At 39.6% G+C, this 18884-nt stretch overlaps 1 protein-coding gene across 5 annotated transcripts in view; it reads left to right on the top strand.

The window, feature by feature from the left end:
* LOC307019088 (neurexin-2-like) overlaps positions 1-18884 on the top strand; it is a 144597-nt gene that overhangs the window by 8848 nt on the left and 116865 nt on the right. Inside the window, exon 1 of one of the 5 annotated variants that reach the window (XM_079649705.1) lies at positions 6527-6806. The exons of the other annotated variants lie outside the window; for them this stretch is intronic. The gene's annotated coding sequence lies outside the window, so the exon portion shown is untranslated. Of the gene's footprint in view, positions 1-6526; positions 6807-18884 lie in introns of those variants that run through there. 5 annotated transcript variants of the gene reach the window in all.

Here is an 18884-nt window from a genome sequence, read left to right as displayed (position 1 = left end):
TGCTTCAAAGGAAGCATAGCGTGAACAAAATTGAAATGAGACTTGTCAGATTGAAGTGTGATTCATTAATAAACAAGTAAAAATAGGTAGCGTGTGGTTGAGGGAAAATGTGCCAACACACTCTGCATGAGGCCAGATAGCGAGAGTGTGTGCAACTTTAATGTCTCTTTTTAAACATTTCTTTAAAAATCTTGTCTACGTTCAACAAACCCATGGCTGCTTTCCAAATATACTGTACATGTGAGAGCATCTAAGCAAGCTAATAATTGCATCTTAATTTGATCTGGCTTTAATTTGGTCTTGCCTCAGTCACACATTGACTCCCAGACATCCTCATTGTAACAAGCAGTCTGTTAGGAAAGCTGTTTCTTTTCTTGCCTGGAGAATATGAGCATCTTTGTTTACATCTCACCAACAATTATGGACTTGGTATTACACCTACCACTTGGCACACATTTGTTCCTTTACATGAAGCTGCAGCAAGCAATTGTATGCCTCAGTGTTTCCCTTTCTGTGATGTAAGTTGCTAAGTTAAAAATGTGTTATACTAAACTGAAAATCTGAAGTGCTCAATTCAGATTTCATGCACCGTGACATGATTTATCTCCGCTTTCCCTGCCATTTCTAATAATGACAAACACGATCAGTATTATTGTTTGTTTTTGTGTAATACAATTTTATCTCTGATGGTGGTAAAAAGGCATTTAATTGCATCCGCGCTGAACATTTCTGTTGTGTCGAGTTAAAAGGGTGTTGTGTTTGTTGAATACCAATCATCTGATTTGCATTGCATTTGTTGATGGCAATGAATCAGAGAACAGTCGGTTCACTGGGATGTTGTTTGGTTGCAGTGTTTTATTCTCTGGGTTAAACGCTTTATTTTGTCGCTCTCTGAACCTGTCAACATGGGGCCAAGACAAGAGGAATACTGTCACCTGGTGGTAAATCTGCTAATGCCACATGAAAAAACCCACCAGCTTTGTTGTGTGTTAAGTCGACTGAATAAGCACAAACAGCATTAGCAGCTACAAGGTGTGAGTTATTAAAGATCTGCACTAATTAACACAAGGAGATTTGCCAAGAAATTCAATGTGCGTATATACTGTACATCAATTTCATAAAGTTAAGTTTGCTCATCAAGGAAAACCTACAGTACTTAGTCTAGGAAAACAGATGTCTAATGTCTTCTCTGGCTCTGGAGAAACCCTGATGATGATGAATTCAATGTCATTTCTACGGCTAAATTCCATTATTTGAAACGTGGGGTCTGTAGTTTTTTGTTTTATTCTTCTCTTAACTCAGAGCAGGGATTAAAAGTCAGGGTAAAGTTATACATTGATAATACAAACTGATTATATAGATGTCTATGAGAAAATGACACAACTCCTAACTTGATTGATCACTGAAGTAAACATCTTGTCTTTGAGTTTAACGTCTCCATAGTTAGTTTCAAGACATCTTCAATCCTCATGATGTTCATTTTATAAATGATGGTCCCATTTAGAGTAACATCGCCTACAAAACAGGTAAAGCTTTAGGGTCGGGGAACAACAGTGTCATCCAGTTTGTCTGCTAACGACTTCTACCATTTCAGAGTGAGGTTTCTGTTCATGAAGGTCTTTTGTAACATTTTGGTCGCCTATAAATGCATTTTTCAGCATTTGGTTTTACTTTGCTCTTGTGTCTTCTACTTTCAGAAACACAAGACGCCCAACGTGCAAAAGTCCAAGCATCAAAACTGAACATTTACATTACACGTCACTTGTTAGACGCTTTTATCCAGTGACTTACATTCAGTCCTGTGGGCAATCCCCACAGGAGCAATTTGAGGTGAAGTGTCTTGGACACAACAACATGCTGACTGCAGTGGGACTCGAACTTGCTCTCCCCTGATTTGAAGATCAGCACCCTAACCCCACTGAGCCACAGCCTGCCATCACTGTAACAATGTCAAATGTGTATTTATACTCCTAAATATAAAACAAATTATTATGATAAATGCACAAGTAAATCATAATTTGGCGTAAAGGGAACAGATGCGAGTTTTCAAGAAAGAAGTAAAATATATTCTCTCACTCCTTTTTTAAGAAGAACTCAGATAAGACCCCAGGACTGTGTGGGTGTGCACAGACTTTGCTTGATTGACAGCTCCCTCAATCGCCTGTTGCCCCTGTTAAGGCAGGAAATCTAACAACCCTATCACAGAACTCCCTGCATACTGTAGTTCCCATCTTCACCTGAATATTATATATTTTATTTGTCTATGATGATCTCATATTGCTTTTACAAAACACCAGTACATGCATTACCAAAGCAATGAAATGAGTCAGAGGAGATTTCAAGTCAGTAAAAGATATATGCTGTCATAACACTGCACATTAGTGTTACTTAAAACTTGATCTGCTGCACATATCCAACATTAAATAACTCATTAATGTGTCATCCATGTTCACCTATTAATCAACATTACATGCTCTTGCAAAGCAATTTATGTACCACTTATTGGATTTTAGTTAGTTAGGTACTCTGAGACTTAATAAGACCTTCTTTACTTTCACCGCACTTCTGCTGACTGTTTGTTATCTGGTCTGTTTTGAATATTAACTGCTTAATTATACCAAGCAAATCGCTTAAACTGCACAACAGAGGGTAACACGAGAACTGCAAAAGCCACATTCATTTTCTCCGCTGGTGAAAACAAGAATACTATCCTGCATTTTGCTGCTATATCCAAGAAAGCACATTTAAATAACACACATTATTTGCTTGAGTCTCAAGGGCTTTCTTTTTAATATGAGTGTTGCTTAATAATTTATTGAAATGGTAGATGTCTCTGCACAACAGATAAGCACAAATATGTCCATGTAGGATGCAGAGCTTCACTCCGCCTTACAGCAGAATAAAAATCAATAATTGCCTTAGACAGGTCTGTAAAACATACACACAACTGTTTTTGTGTTTGGTGCAGAAATATCACTGTTGTTGACAATAAAAGTATGTATTGGAAAGAGTATTATTGTGTCACATAGGTGGGACAAATAGATAACAGCTGGGTGGCCAAACATCATAATGTCTTTAGAGTGAAATCCACTTTTTAGGTTCTACATGTGTTCTCTTATCATTATTAAATGTGTGCACAATAATTCTAAATTAACACAATATATTCATAACACTCTACAAGCTAGCAGCAGTGCCAGGTTGAACTTAAGCAGTGTTTTGAACTGAATGCTAACGTCAGCATGCTAACATGTTGGTCACTTCAAGTCAGTTCTATTCAGCCCAATATCACAAATCAACAAGCTCATGGAAAGAAAACGAGTAAGGATCCCTCTTTCTTGACATACAGACATGATGAGTACAGCTTAAAAAAACAACATCACAAACATTACAGCATGTTCATAGTCTGTCTAGCGGAAATAATAGTAACAATGTTCACCACCTGAGTTAAGCATTTTAGCCTGCTAACCTTTGCTACCTCGACACGAATTACAGCTGATGCTAAAGCAGCCGTTTGGCCAAAAACTAAAAATTTAACTGATTGTGAGCAACATGAGGGAAGCAGAGCAGTAAGGGGACAACCAAAAACCATAACTCCTGTAGATAACATTTACATAGCAATCCATCCATAGGAGGTTTTGAGTTATTTCACTCCAAAAATAAATAGTCATAGTAAATTGCATTGGGAGCTGTATGTACTTGTATGGCATTTATTCTTCTCTTATTCTCTAATGTTGTATTATTATTGCAGCCCCTGTACTGCACGTGACATTGTGAAACTTTTTTTATAATACAGCCTGTAGTTAATTTGCTATAACATTTGAGATCTTTAACCAAAAATGATGTAATCGGATAAGGTTATTAATATTCTTTCTGCTTTCTGGCTCAACTAACTTTGATTGCTTGTACCTTGACTGTATGGACTATAATTGTCTGCTTGCAAAATGGTTTTTTGATGCATTTGATTGTGGATGGAAGTGAACCAACCATTTTTTATAATCTTATACTAAAATAGCCATCAATGGAGCCGCACCACCATGCACTGTGGCATAAAATAATGTTAAAATAAAACAGATGGTGAACAATTACAAAGACAGCCCCACTTAAAATAAAGAGAAGTCCTTTAAATGACATGTTGCTGTATCCATACTGTGCGTTGTTTTAAATAACAGCTTGCTTATCTCCTAAAATCTTCTTAAAATCTCCAGAATACAGCAGAGATGTTGAGTCAGAATATGAAATGTTTTAAAGCACATTTACCTCACAACATGCTGACGATATGGCTATTAAAATCAATTGTTGACAGCGACGGTAACATGTGTCCAGCAATATCTCTGTCAAAGCTTCTGCTGGTGAAAAGCTAATGGAGAGCTGAACGTTTTCCTCTTCAGATGATTTGATTTGTATTCTAACAAGAAGGCAAGAGGGTAAACTTTGAAATGTACTACTTTTTATTTAGATGTTCATGTTATTTTTTTGGGTTAAAAGCTTAAAAAGCACCCTTGAAAAAAAAACACAATGACTCATTTAGGTCTCTGGTGCTCTGACATGTGAGGTCATCAGATTGAAGACACTTTAGAAATCAAAAGTTTTTACAATTATTGGGAATAAATAGAGCCTTTTTGATTCCTTATTTAAAGAATGAAGGTGCCACATTTGCAGCACCCCCAATCAATATCACAAAATGCAGAATTGTTATGCTCATCGGCCCATTTTCAAAGTTGCGATTTTGCATATCTACTTCACTAAAGAAACTCCTTTTTTTATTATTTATTAAAGAAGAACCCACATTAATTCAGTTAATATTTAATCGCTACAAATCGTTGTCCCAGCATAACTATAAGTCCAAGATTTGAGAGAAGAACTATGAAGTATATCCCGTAGAGCATCTGCGTCAAACCGTGTCTTCTCTGCCAAATCGTAATGCAGCAGCAATAGTCAAAGAGGGGCTGAATGTAATATGTGAAGACCACGATGAAGACAGCTAATTCAGAACCACTCCACCTCTGTGCTAAGTAGAAGCAGCAACCCCTCCATAGATATTTAACCTCTAAAATGTGTTTGAACTTTACTCTTCAGTGGAGGGTTTAAAACATTCAGCATGATGAGGCGTTGGACGTTGTTTGGTTTTCAGTGCCTCCGTCTCTCCTTCAGTATGTGACCGGGAGGCAAATGTGGTGCCGACATGCTTCTGGTTCAGAAAATGGCTTTTGGTTGTTTTGCTGCATTTTTTGATTGCTGTATTTTTTTTGTGTCATTGTTACATTTTTCAGGATAATATGGAATATTTCAATGTGACACACAATGTAACCTTTTCTATCATAGTGTAAGGAAAACACATTACTTAATTCCCACAAATGTTAAATTATAAACACCGATATAGTGTTCATTTATAGCAGTGAGGCTTTTTGAAATCTACCCGTAAAAGTAAAGTTAAGTTAATCATGCAGGCTGAATTGCTCAACAGGCAAAAACATTTCAGAACATTAATTTTTCATACCTCATCCTCATCCTCAAATTCAAGATTGCTTTAATTTGATCTCTCACAAGGCAGGCTAAAGCCAATATGGTTCACCTTAAGAGGCTTTTAGAGGTTAATAACCTTTACTTGTTTCTTGAATTACTTAGTTTAGGCATTATTTACAAGACTAATACATGTTAGGCTATCTTTATTTGATCATTTACATATTTCAGGTTTTACATTTCTACTACCAACCAAACCAATACATTATTCAATTAATATTTCATGGCTACAAATCTTCATCCCAGCATCCACTTGTCCTCTTTTCCCTGCCATCATGGTGTTAGACCCCAGTGTGGCTGTAGCTTGTCCTGCATTTATAATAGGGGCCATTACTAGCAAACCTCCATCACACTAATGTGTTTCTCTACCAAATACAAATGCACTTACACCACCCACCTGCTACTGATGATGGCAGCTGGAGATACACATCGGTGAGTTATTGCGCTCATTGATAGCATTTCGATTAATGCTGTTAAAAACGATATTTTCCGGTTAAATTGATGGAATTTTGTTGAATTAAGAACATTAACTTCAACAATCAACATACATGTGTAAGAGGAAAGACTATGACAGGTTATAATGTTAAGTGGCTCTAGCCTAAAAATCATGGAGGCACAACTTGGGGAGATTACAGTTCACTTCCATTGTAGAAACATTTTAAATATTCAAATACAATTTAGTTTTTTTATTGTTATCCAACAGCTGGTGTATCCTGCCTTGCTTGAGGACACTCCGGCAGCAAGAGTGTAGGGTGGGGTCTATGGACATGTGTCTCTCATACTGTTTGCTCCCCATTGATCTACTCTGATAATGCTCATTCCAATATGATACCATAGTATGTGCTATCATTACCAAATGTTACCTTTCTGTGATTAAACTCCATGTAATCCTCCATGGCAACGCTGCTGTTAGTTTGGTGGGGAGCAGGATTGGTCAACGACAGCTGACCGCGCCCTCAACCCATATAATCTACCTACCAAACTATTACCATCAAGTGTCGGGGGAATGACGGCTGTGCTGCTCGGTGCGGCGGAGGAGAGAAAGCATCTTTGTCTGCACGGAGAAGCTCGGGGCTTCCCTGCCTGCCTGCCTCCATCGACACAACACCATCTAAAAAGATAAGAAGACTATCTTTCCTGAAGACAGAGGTCGCATATTCATCTGCCGCATTCATCTCTGCTCAGTTTAGATTTTTCCCCCCACCACCCCTTCCTCTTGTGCTTGCGTTTGCCTGGCTGGAATAATCGCGCCGTGTCCATGTGTCGGATCGCTGGATGATGCTCAGGTAAACGACACCGCTCACCTCCTACACACAAACGACCTTTTGGATAATTAGCTTTAACGCGTGTTGCTGTAGGAAGCGGCAAAATAAGCCCGTGCCGTATCTGTGTGTGTTTTTCAATGTCAGTGGATTGTTTGTATTCCAATTCGGGGGATGTTGGAGCAGCTGCTCGCCAATTATTGACACTTGTGTTAAGGAGTCTTTTTTTGTAGATTTCACTTAATGCAGCTAGAGATAACACGCTTTTAACCCAAGCCGTCTTTGTTATCAGTGTTTGCAGTCAGTTGAGGTGGGTGAAGGGGAGGTATAGCCCTCCAAATCCAACACGGTTGAGGTCGCTTAATTGCGTGCCGGAAGACATGTCCTGTGGTCGGGCTATACAGCACCTACAGGGCTGCCTTCTCCTCTGAATAAAGGCTGCAGCCCCGGCAGAAATATGGAAACGAGACACCTTTTGTTTGCTTACGCCAGATGCCACATGTCGGTTTGGCTGAATTCATTTTATATACATATATTTAAAAGTGAAGTTAAGGTGGTCTTTGAGCCATGCAGCATGCAGGCCCCCTGTCTCTGAAAAGGCTTGAGGTAGCCTATTTATTATTGAGAGGGATTTCATGTTCTGTGCCAAAGGATTGGGCAGTTTAAAGATAGGAAGCAGGGAGACAGAGAGGGGAACAGTAGTTGAGTCAAGCAGATGCCACATCATCTGCAACAAAGGAGGCATTACAACCTATGCTTGAAATTATGAGGAGGGGTGGGGGGAGTTTTGAGCTGGAAAAAAAAAAAAGGTTCTTACCTGGGTGATAAGATAATGTTTCTTAAAACCTGCAGCCCAGTATCCACGCCTACATGGGAGCTGCATGCCTCCATACAGCAGATAATCAGTTCAGCCGGGTCCACCACTGAGGTGGTGGTGGTTCACATTAAAGCTCCAAAATACAAAATGTTTTTTCAGTTAGTCCTCCACCCTCATTTTAACACTGATGCATATTTAAAGTTGATAGAGAAGGTCTACCCAATCACAGTTTATTGTACTTGGATTGGATGCATTCATGTATTGTTGACTTTGAATACATTCAAGGATGTGTTTGTGTTTGGATTGTCTTCTGGTTCTGTTGTTTGACATGGAAATTAGTGTATGGGGGGAGGTGCCCAGGATTCAGAGCTACACCCATGCACATACAGGCCTAGCATACACACTGTTCCTCCTCCTGTAAACCTATTTGCTTTGTAAATTCTCCTCCAACAGCACATTTTGTAACTCACTTCTCGCAGCAGGGAAATTGAATCGCCTGTATTCACAGAGCAGGCAAGGGCACTTCTGGCTCAGATTTCCTGTTCAGCAGTAATAGGTGACAACCTCTGCTTGGTTACTGTTGCTGGATTTCTCTCAGCACCTCACTTGTGGACAGCAACACAATTGTTGCATCTCAGATCCCTTGCACATTCTCTCATAAACATTAGATGTTAGGCTACAATCTTAAATCCAGTGCTGACAGACTAATTTAAAGGCTGTGTCACTCTTTAGTAAGCCACTTGGGCTCCTAAATGAACGCCACATTGACATCAAGGAAGCCATGGCTTGCTATTCTCAAAATGTGAGCAATGTGCTTATGTAATGCCATGCAGGACTTTTTTTGTGTGCAAATAGTGTCGTTATGGTGATGTTTTTAGGCAGCAATGCAACAGCGGGGTGTGTCACTGTCTTGGCTTATTGTTTTCCTTCTTGTTGCACTGCAATTTTATTTTCACTCTGTGATATAATTCACATGCTTATCTTTTTTTCTTATCCGCACTGTTTTGACACAGGATATGCCACTGCCAAGATTTTACTCACCACCAAGTATTTTTGGTGCCTTCAGTGCCATCTTTACCCCACTCGTGTTGCTATGTTTGACTCACAAGACATCTGTTTCCATTTCTGCTTCCAATGAGATTAAAGGGCTTGGGTAGGGTTGCCTTTTAAAAAAAGAAAAAACAGCACTAACACAATTCTTCCTTTTAATAATGTTTTAAATAATATTAAACATAATTGTATATTAATTAACAGAAATGAACTGCATGGTCCATCATGTTATTTTTCATAAAGCGTAATCATTTGAATTGATCCATTATCTCATAAAGCTACACTGGTTTGACTTGAACAATAGCATGGCAGCTGCTGAGCAGGAAAGAATATCCTATTTGATATTCAGATATCTGGTGGAAATCACAAGCAAATATAAACAGAGGGTTGGATGATCAGAAGACAAGAAGGGGGAGATGAGGTGTGTGTGTGTGTGTGTGTGTGTGTGTGTGTGTGTGTGTGTGTGTGTGTGTGTGTGTGTGTGTGTGTGTGTGTGTGTGTGTGTGTGTGTGTGTGTGTGTGTGTGTGTGTGTGTGTGTGTGTGTGTGTGTGTGTGTGTGTGTGTGTGTGTGTGTGTGTGTGTGTGTGTGTGTGTGTGTGTGTGTGTGTGTGTGTGTGTGTGTGTGTGTGTGTGTGTGTGTGTGTGTGTGTGTGTGTGTGTGTGTGTGTGGGGGTGGGTGGGTGGGTGACGAGACGCTTCAGCATGCGTGTACTGTGGTAGTGGAAGGTTACAGATATTGTGCGCCATAGCGAATTGTGTCGCTTCCTCTCTATCATACCCCATCAAGGTCATATCCACAGACTGAAAGTGGTGGCCCTGGCCTTTTCCACTCCTGGCTCTGGCAGAGGAACGGGGCCCGCGGACCGCTGCTGCTTCTAATCAGGGCTGACGCGTGACTCAGTTGTATGCCAGCTGCACAGCCAAACCGGGATTATGTCCCTGGATGGTGAAGACAAAAAAAAAAAAGGTCATTGTTGAGATCTTTGTCTCTTTACACTTTTGGCGAGTTTGAGTTATTTAATTATTTGTGTGTTGAAAACAAAATAATTGAATACAAAAATGTAAATCCCACATTCAATACCAGTCATAGCTAGGAGCCTTATTGTCAGTTATGACACCAGCAGCCCTATCTAGGTCATTGTTCTACTTGTTTCAAGGCTAGATAGAATGAAAGTCTGGATGTTGACACCAATATCTCTACAAGAACATATCTATACATTCAGTGGCAACAGTTTTTGGAAAGCTTGATTGATATTTCAATATTTCTGAGGAATAATAGTCGGTGAAATTGCCAGTTATTTTCACCACAGGTGGTACAGTAGGTGGAATGGAACTGAAGGTGGTCTATAATTTCCTGTAAGCTAAATGCTGCTCAGAATTCAGACAAGGCTGCAGAATTGGAGGCTGTCATATTGGAAAAAGCTGTGACAGAAATGTTATTTGAAAAGCTCAGCTGTGATTCATTTATTATGTGAATGACAAAAACACGTACCTGATCACATTTTTAGCTTGACATAATGCCGACAACCAACGTTTCTGTAATATGCATTTATTTTAATTAATTTTTTCATTGCTGCACTTTTAAAATCCTTTATGTTGCTTGAGTTGGTTAGAAAAGTTCAGGAAGCAGAATGTCACACCTGCTACAGTATATTAATAGTAATGAAGTCACACATATGATAACTCGGAGAGCAGCACACCAGGATATTCCTTTCAGTAACGTTGGTACATCTTATGGCATTTCCGTGTTACTATTGATAAAAGATCATTTAGATGGAGCAGAAAAAACACAGCTTTTATAACTGATGACCTTCTAAGGTTGATTATGAGGCATCCAATTAGCTTCTAGTCTTGATTAAGAGGATAGTGTAGACAAGTAATCACAAAAAAAATCGAAACAAGGTAATTTAAGCGTTTCCTTTTTCTTTTGTAATTGGACCAAAATAGCATACAGAATAATACGTTCATAGTGCAGATAAAAGCCCGTGAGGGTGGTATTTATAATAAGAATTCACTATTGAACCTAAGATACGTGACCAAGCATTTGAAGAAAGCAGGTTATCTCTGTTCCAGTCAGGTCTTTTGTACATTCAAGAATGTTGCCTTGCATTGCAATTGTAGGTATTTCAGCTCATCCATTGTCATTATTGTGTGACAGTATGAGAAAAGGAAACTGAAACTGCACACTGATAACCAAAACATGCCCAGGCAGCATAATCAGTGCCCTTAGAGATATAGAAAACAATATCACCCTGTCAGGATATACATTATGCAGTAACAGTGCTCAGAAGATGGCAATACAGCGAGGCTTACTACACAGCACTGATAGCGAAAAACTGTACTCCTCTGTATGCTCTACTTACTGTTTTATTTTTACCCCAAAACAAGTAAAGCTTGGCGATGCGATAAGGGATTAGATATTGTCTGGGATTTTGGTATTTATACAGTATCTACATGATATACTCTGTGTGGGGTTTTTAACTCATCCAAAAGGCTAAATTGCAGCTAAGTGGTCCAAATTGGGGCGCCTAATTGACCGTGAAAGAACCAGTATTTCATGAAATATCATCAATTTAATATATATTGTAAAAGAAAATATGGAGGATCTAGAATACTTTGATATTTGGGATTGCCTTGTTTAATATTTGGTTTTGCCATTCCTAAACGCAAATGATGCATTAGTAATGAATGTCATTAACAGACTGGATCAATACTGCACGATTCATTATGGCACCACATTGAGCCTTCATGGTATACTGATTCCTCTTAAAAGAAACGTGTGCATGGGCCAGTTTCTTTTACAGGGGACACAAGGAAGGTCAAGCACTCACCTTGAGTGACTGGCGTCCTGACAATAAGCTTTATCTACATCACCTCAGCAGCTGGTTGCTTAAAATCAAATGTAATAAATCCCCACAACAGTTTGGCCGTTGAAACGTTTGGACAGTACTTGCCTCAGATCTGTTGCCAAGGACTTCTGATGGGGCTGCCGAGGTCTTACACTATCTTAGTTGCAGATCGCCCGATGAATATTTCTTTTTCATTCACGGCGTTCCTCTCACCGGCACAGGCATTCGTCTTTTCGGGGTAATAGCCGCGGGACACGATGAAAGGTAGATTATGTTTCGGGGGGAAACAAGAGCGGAAATAACCTGGCCAGTCGTTGTAAATTGGTGTACGACTGGAGGTCAAAGGGGCACGGTCCTGTGAGGTTTCTCCTTCCTTATCATGTCACATTAAAGCGGATGGCGAAAATCTACGTGGATGCAATTGATCAGTGAGTGGCATATCAGGCTGGCCGTTGATCAGGGGATTTCAGCAGCTGCCTGGCCGTCCGTCCATCACGCTGATCTCTGCTGAGTCTGAAACCGGGCCTGTCACACTTAGCTGGCCAGCTGACTGCAGCATAGGATGGTGTGGTAAACACTGGGACAGCCATTTATTTCAATTCACTGCGTGTCTGCAGGCGTTCCTCATGGGGAACAGATTCATGCTAATTCGTTATAGTATGCATCGGGAATCTCATCTAATACTGCATTGCAAAATCAATCTTATCCTTGCCCGAGGCGGCTTCATCTATAAAGGCGTTTGTCTCGTGTGTCTTACCTGTGTGAGGAGGCTCCTTGCCGTATCAATGTCAGCATTCATTGGGTCTTAGTGGAGCTGCCTGATCGCGGCCAAGGAGCTGTTATCCAAGATTAACCCAGGCTGTTCTGTTGCATGGCTGCTGAGGAGGAGATGTGTGTGACAGTGTGTGTGTGTGTGAGTATGTTGAGAGGAGAATCAGGACGCTTGCCTGCTCCCACTCTCCGTTTTGTCTGGTGGCATTCTCCTCAGGATGAGATTTGACAGCGCTGGGTGATCTAACCGTAGATGTCATGGCATGGCTGCTTATTAACTGAGCTTTTCAAGGACAAACACTGCCATCATTAGCAGTATACTGTACAGTTGTGAGCGATGGCTCCTGGTAATGCCAGTGAAACACAGGAGGGACTAGTTGTCTCGTTACATATTTTCCATGTGTATTTTCTGAAATATCTATATGAGGAGCTAATTTCTGGAACATACTGTGTATTGATACCGTGAGGACGATAGCTCGGTTGCAATTTAAGTATTCCTTGAGTGTTGAGGAGGAAAGAACTGTCATTTATTGTAAAGATCATCTGCTTTCACGATGGTTATGTTTTTGAATATTTGCATACATTCAGAATCCTGAGTAGGCAGTCTGAAAGATGTATGAAGGTTCACAGTAACAGAAGGGCTTCATTGATCTTTGATATGTGTGCTGTAAATTTTAACTCTCAGACAGTGGATTTCATCTTTATTGCTGTAAACTAGTGTATGTTTTGATAGTTTTAATGAACTATATATGTATTATCTTGTGTGTAGTTGCTTAGGTTTATCTTTTAGGATCTCCTGGGAACTCCCTATAAGAGGCACGTTACCTGTCTGTGAGCTGCTTCATGGGCATTTTAAATGACTAAATAAGTGAAATAAATGCTCTCAAAAATTAAGAAAAATGAATTGAAGATTGAGAATGCATTTTTTTTTTTACCTGCATCAGCTTTTTTTTTTTTACCTCTGCCACATTTCAACTAAGAAAACTGAGCATCATGCTTTTAAAAATCTCTATCAACAGGACTCTAATTACATTTTTTTTTTTATAATCTTTGATGATAGGAATCACCGTGCCTTATTTCCCTCAGCCGTGCTCAAATCGCTGCTTCATCGAAATTACAGTCCATGGGTTGTTCAAAAGTAATTAACAATTTTTGGGACATTCTGACAAACATTTTATGTTCCAAACACTTGCGGGTTCTCAGATGTTTCCAATAGTTTTACATAGTCAATTTTATGAAAATGACACTAATTAGTATTTATTTTATTTTCCTTCTATTATCCTTTAATGTTAGGAATTGGACTTTGGACTTGTTAGGAAAAACAAGATTAAAACAAATTATCTTAACTGTCTTTTGAATATTAAGATACATTTTAGACATTTCTTTCTTTCCTTTTTAGACTAACCAATTAATCAACAAAAATAATTGTTTGTTTTGGCCCTTTATTGCGGATGATGCAACTTTCCCATGCATGTGAATGAGGCAAAGCTGGCAGCATGTGGATCACCTGTATCATAAACTGCTTTTACCTTGCGATCCTTTGTGACGAAACATACATTCATTGCCCCTGTGATGGTGCTTCCCTCTGCAGTATAGTATACCCCTGTTCCTTATTATTTCAGGATTCATGTCTCATGTCATGGTCTTGAAGCAACACTCCCCCCCCGAGGGCAGCCTCTTTCCTGGGTTGATTTTGGTCTGAACACCCGCTTTGACAGGAAGCATTTTCCTGAAATATCAGCCCACCGTATAATCAAAATATCAAATACATTTATGAGCCTAAAAGATGCTCCCAGTCATTCCTACTTTGTCTTACCTTCGTGAGATTGACAGAATCTAAATAAATTGAGCCCTACGACGTCCTGCGCTCTTACACACACATCACTCACGTCATTATGTGCTGAAACAGATTCGAGTGGATGGCAAGCGGACAATGTCAAAAAAAATAATATCAAAAAGACAAATAGTTCTTTTCAGCGAGGATCATTTTCTGTATGCAATAAAACACTGAAGTATGAGTGAATAAATGTGGTGTTGAAAGTGAATATACCCGGGCAGAGCTCTGTCTAATGATATTCGGTAGCTTTTGTTCCTCGGCTAAGCCCCTGGTAGCCGCCACCCGACCTCCAACACTGACGGTGATAAGGGTGGTGCTCTTATCCCGCTAGATTGGACACAGGCTTTGATTATAGCGGGTTCATTTCGCACTGCCTAACCAAATAAACAGGATGCTGCCTGCTGTCATTTAAATCACCTTTTTTTTGTTTGCTCGGGGAACCCAAACCAATTGCATCTCAAAAAGAAAAGCATTTCAAATGGTATTACAGCTATGTAGCAAACAGATGTGCATGCATTTTATCCTTTGCAACGCCTACAGTACATTTACATTTACTTAATGAGGGTGCTGTGCACAGTAGCATTTTTATGCTTGTAGCAAGTGTTATGTCGTTACCTAATTACCTGGCTTACTGGTTTGTGAAAATGTCAGCTGTTACAGTGCCCTGTGTCACTGAGAAAAAATGAAACTCAATACTGTATAGTGTTAAAATTGGTTTCACAGCCTGAGAGTGGTTCAAGCCACAACACCCTATCTCCTTATCACACTTACAGGTACAGTAGAAACACTGTTTTTCTCTGTTTGCCTGTATTTTCGAACTCTCAAATTGGCAGTTTGTGAAGAAACATTAAAGGCGCACACACACGTACACACACACTCGCACACAAACTAGCAGCACAACCATGACCACAAGTGTTGCATGAGTTTACAAGAGTTTTTTAGTCGCATATTTACAATTTAATATAAAAAGGATGTTTTCAAGTCGCTGATAAATACTGTTTGTTCAGCCGACAGTGTGAATAGAGTGCCAGCACAAACATCAGCTCTACAGATATTGAAAGGGTTGTATGTCTCTGTAAATTATGCAACATATAAATCGTGGGGAAAACAGCTGATGCAGAGATATGAGTTCAAAGTCAAGAAGGGGATCAAGTGGATGATGAAGATGAGGATAATGACGGCCGTGTTGTTGTGGAAGACTAAAGGCCTGATGGCAGGGGTGATGATGCCGCTGATGCAGATGTTGATGAGGCCGCTGATTATGTCTCTTAAGCTCGCAGCTGAACATTTCACAAAACAGCTGTGAAAATGATATTCAGAGAAAATCACCACTAAAAGCAAATGTTAATGGCTGAGTGTGGTTTGTCATTTGTATTGATGGTGCTACTATGATGACCTTAGTGTACCATCAAAACTGAAATGATACATTCCGTTTATATTTACATGTTTTACCTCAAAAAAACGTTTTGTCTGCTGGAGTACCAATGGAGCGGTATAAAAGACACTTTGCTGTGTTGCAAAATTGAGAGATGGATGAATAGATTGGATGGATGAAAAATCAAATTTTCTATTACACAATTGATAGATGAATGGATAGATAGGTAGATGGAGGAATTGTTGGATGGACAGATCGCTGGATATATGTAAATGGATAGATAGTTGGATGGTTGGATGGATAGATTGATTGATGGATGGATGGATGGATGGATGGAAAGGCAGCATAAAAAAATCTAATTTCCTATTACACAATGACAATCGCCATCTAGATATATATATAGATATATAGATGGATAGATAGAATGATGGATCGATGGAAGGAAGGAAAGGCAGCATCACAAATCTAATTTCCTATTACCCAATGACAATCGCCAGCTGCAAAAGTCTGTCCTGCAATATGGACATTGTTAAGAGTAGCGAACCCAATGACCGATCAATCATCGCTGATGGAAACACCTCAGCCAGCTCCCTCACCCCTACCTGCCAAAGTAGACACATTCTCACCAAATCTATAAATAGTACAGGTCATATGTGAGTAATTAAAGTTTCACACCAGCCACTATAGAGAAGAGTGCATGTCCATCATAAAAGATTGAGTCCTTCCAATGAAGTTGCCTCCAAAAAAAGACTGAGGAAAAAAGAAAAAGGAATAAAATGTATGATTCATAAAGTCGTGAGAGTAGAGAGTGTTGTTTGCAGCGTCACATACATTTGAGGCTGGGACACTGTGATGCACTGTGGAAGAAATATCTCACAACTACTGTAGCACTTGGAGCCTGAAAATGCAAGGCAAATAGCCGCGGGAATGAGGGCAAAAATACTTGATGTGTTCAAATTACGAACTCTATGTAATAATCACGCTCTCATATATATCTTGTGTAAAGGCGGTATTGTTTACTGAGTGAATCGCGGTAAACAGGAGGTGTGTGAAAAAAGTGCACGTGGAGAGGAGCATCACCTATAGTGTTCCATGTGCACACTGTTCAAAAGAAAGCTGGATCTGGTCATTGAACCTCACATTAAACCTTCTTCTATTCACACTTGTTTTACACTCAAGGAATGTGAATTGTTTAAACACATTAATGAGCTTCCTTATTAAAAGTTAGGTGTGAAGAAAAAGGATGTTAGAGATGGGAGAAAGTTAATTCAGCATAAAGAATGGAAACAGTTAAAAATAATAATCGTGTTATCCTGTTACTCAACTCATGAGGATAGAAGTGGAAATCCAATAGATAAAGATATTTACTTTTATTATACGGTGTAGTTGAATACTTGATTCTGATTGGTCAATTTGGACATCTCAGAGTTTGTTAATACTCAATAACACACCGCTGCTAAGCTAAATAATAGGAGAGAAGAAAAGAGGTTTAAAGACAGAGTGTTGGATGTCAGAGAAACACCAGAAAAAGGCAGACAGGAAGTAAACACTAACTAGGTATTGGAGTTGTTGGTGGGAAAACAACTGAACACAGGCTTGGACAGTTACAGTAAACATCGTTGTTGTCGCAGTTACAACCGTTGATACTCTATGTAACTGATTATATTTTTCTTAACGAAAGCAATTAGTTGATTTTTAAGTAAATAAACTCATTTTCAGTTGATATTGGGAGTCAAGACGTTCGTTTATTTGGCTGTTTAAAAATATATAGATTGCAAAGTCAACCCAAAAAAAAGGGATAGACTGAACGTGATCTTCAGAAAATCTGTAACATTGCACACATTATTTTGATTTCATTTCACACTTACCTGCACTTTATTACTAAGATCACACTCTTCTTCTTCTTCTTCTTCTTCTTCTTCTTCTTCTTCTTCTTCTTCTTCTTCTTCTTCTTCTTCAAACAAACTGGAGAGCGATCACACAAATGCATTCAGACAGTTTGTTTTGCACTGTCCAAACATGGAGACTTCTCCACAGAACGTCTAACCCAGGGGTTTTCAAAGTGTGGGAAGGTGAGCCTCCCCTCAGAGAACATAAGAACAGCCGCCCGCCCCCCCCCCCTCCCAATTATATTGTTGTTGTTGTTGTTGCTGCTGTAATGCAGTAGTATTCAATTGCATTTCAAAGAGGTCCAGTAAGAGAAAATGTCATTAAAGGCTTTCGTTTTTGAGCACGCCATTTGAAATGACTGCACTGACTGCACCGATTTGATTGGCTGAGTAGTGTCCCCTCCTTAAAACATTAAACAATAACTTTTTTAAACCTTTTAACTTTATGTTTTAAACATACATTTTTGTTATGTTTTAAACACTACATTTTTTACATTTTCAACATCGTGGATGAATCCTTATATGCTCCCGGTAACACACTGAACGTCAACTTTGCCTCCTTATTACACTCACCCCTACTTTAGTGGGAACAATGAGTCTGCGTCTTTGATGCGCACAGGCGGATGATGCGGGGGGGATGCAATGTAGACAGGAATAAACGCAGATCATCCTCTGCCTGCAGCCTTGACCGGTACTTGCTTTTGATCAAAATCAATGCGGAAAACCCGCACTCACACAGGTAGGTGGAGGTGAAGGGAATGAGCACTTTAACAGCCTTTTTGGCGAGGTGGGGGAACTCGGTCTCCACAGACAGCCACAAGTGGGCAAGTGACACTTTACTCATCTCTTTCTCGTTATTTTTTTCTCACGCTGTCCCTCCCAGTGTGAGGCGTGCCTCACGCTGGTCCAACCTGTTGGTTTGAGAGAAAGGAAGAAAAATAGAACAAAATGTTGCAATTTAAAGTGGACCTATCATGCTATATTACAAAAATATATCGTAGGGCCATACCTGTACAAAACACGTCTGTGAAGTTTTTTTTCAAAATACCAAACAGATCACCCATTGTAGCCATGCCTCATACTGCTCAAACCCCTCTTTTGAAGCCCTGTTAGAGAAACGCGGATCTTGGGTCCTGAGTTTGAAAAAAAAAGAAATAAGAGGAGGCAGAGCTAATGCCTGATCAGAATTCTACCGGAGATAAAGTTAAAGGTCACATGTCATGGCCATTTCCACTGATCATAATTCCATTGTTGAGGTATACTAAAATAGAAAAATACTGTGCAATTTTCCAAACTCACATTGGTTTCGCATACAGCATCTCTGTAAAGTATGTGTATTCAGCAGTATTCACTTTCTCCACTAAACGGCTCGCTGCAGCTCCTCCCCCCCCTCCGTGAGTTCCTTGTTTAGCGATACACTACCAAACTCAACCTGAACACACACAAAGTCACAGCCGAAATAAAAACAATAAGTGTGGCTTGATATTGAGTAAGAAAAAGGTTTATAGGTTGA

This window comes from Notothenia rossii (genome assembly GCF_949606895.1).
Source record: "Notothenia rossii genome assembly, chromosome: 9".
Lineage (NCBI taxonomy): Eukaryota > Metazoa > Chordata > Actinopteri > Perciformes > Nototheniidae > Notothenia > Notothenia rossii.
Note: the sequence above shows the minus strand (reverse complement) of the source record. Positions and strands in the feature narration are given on the sequence as shown.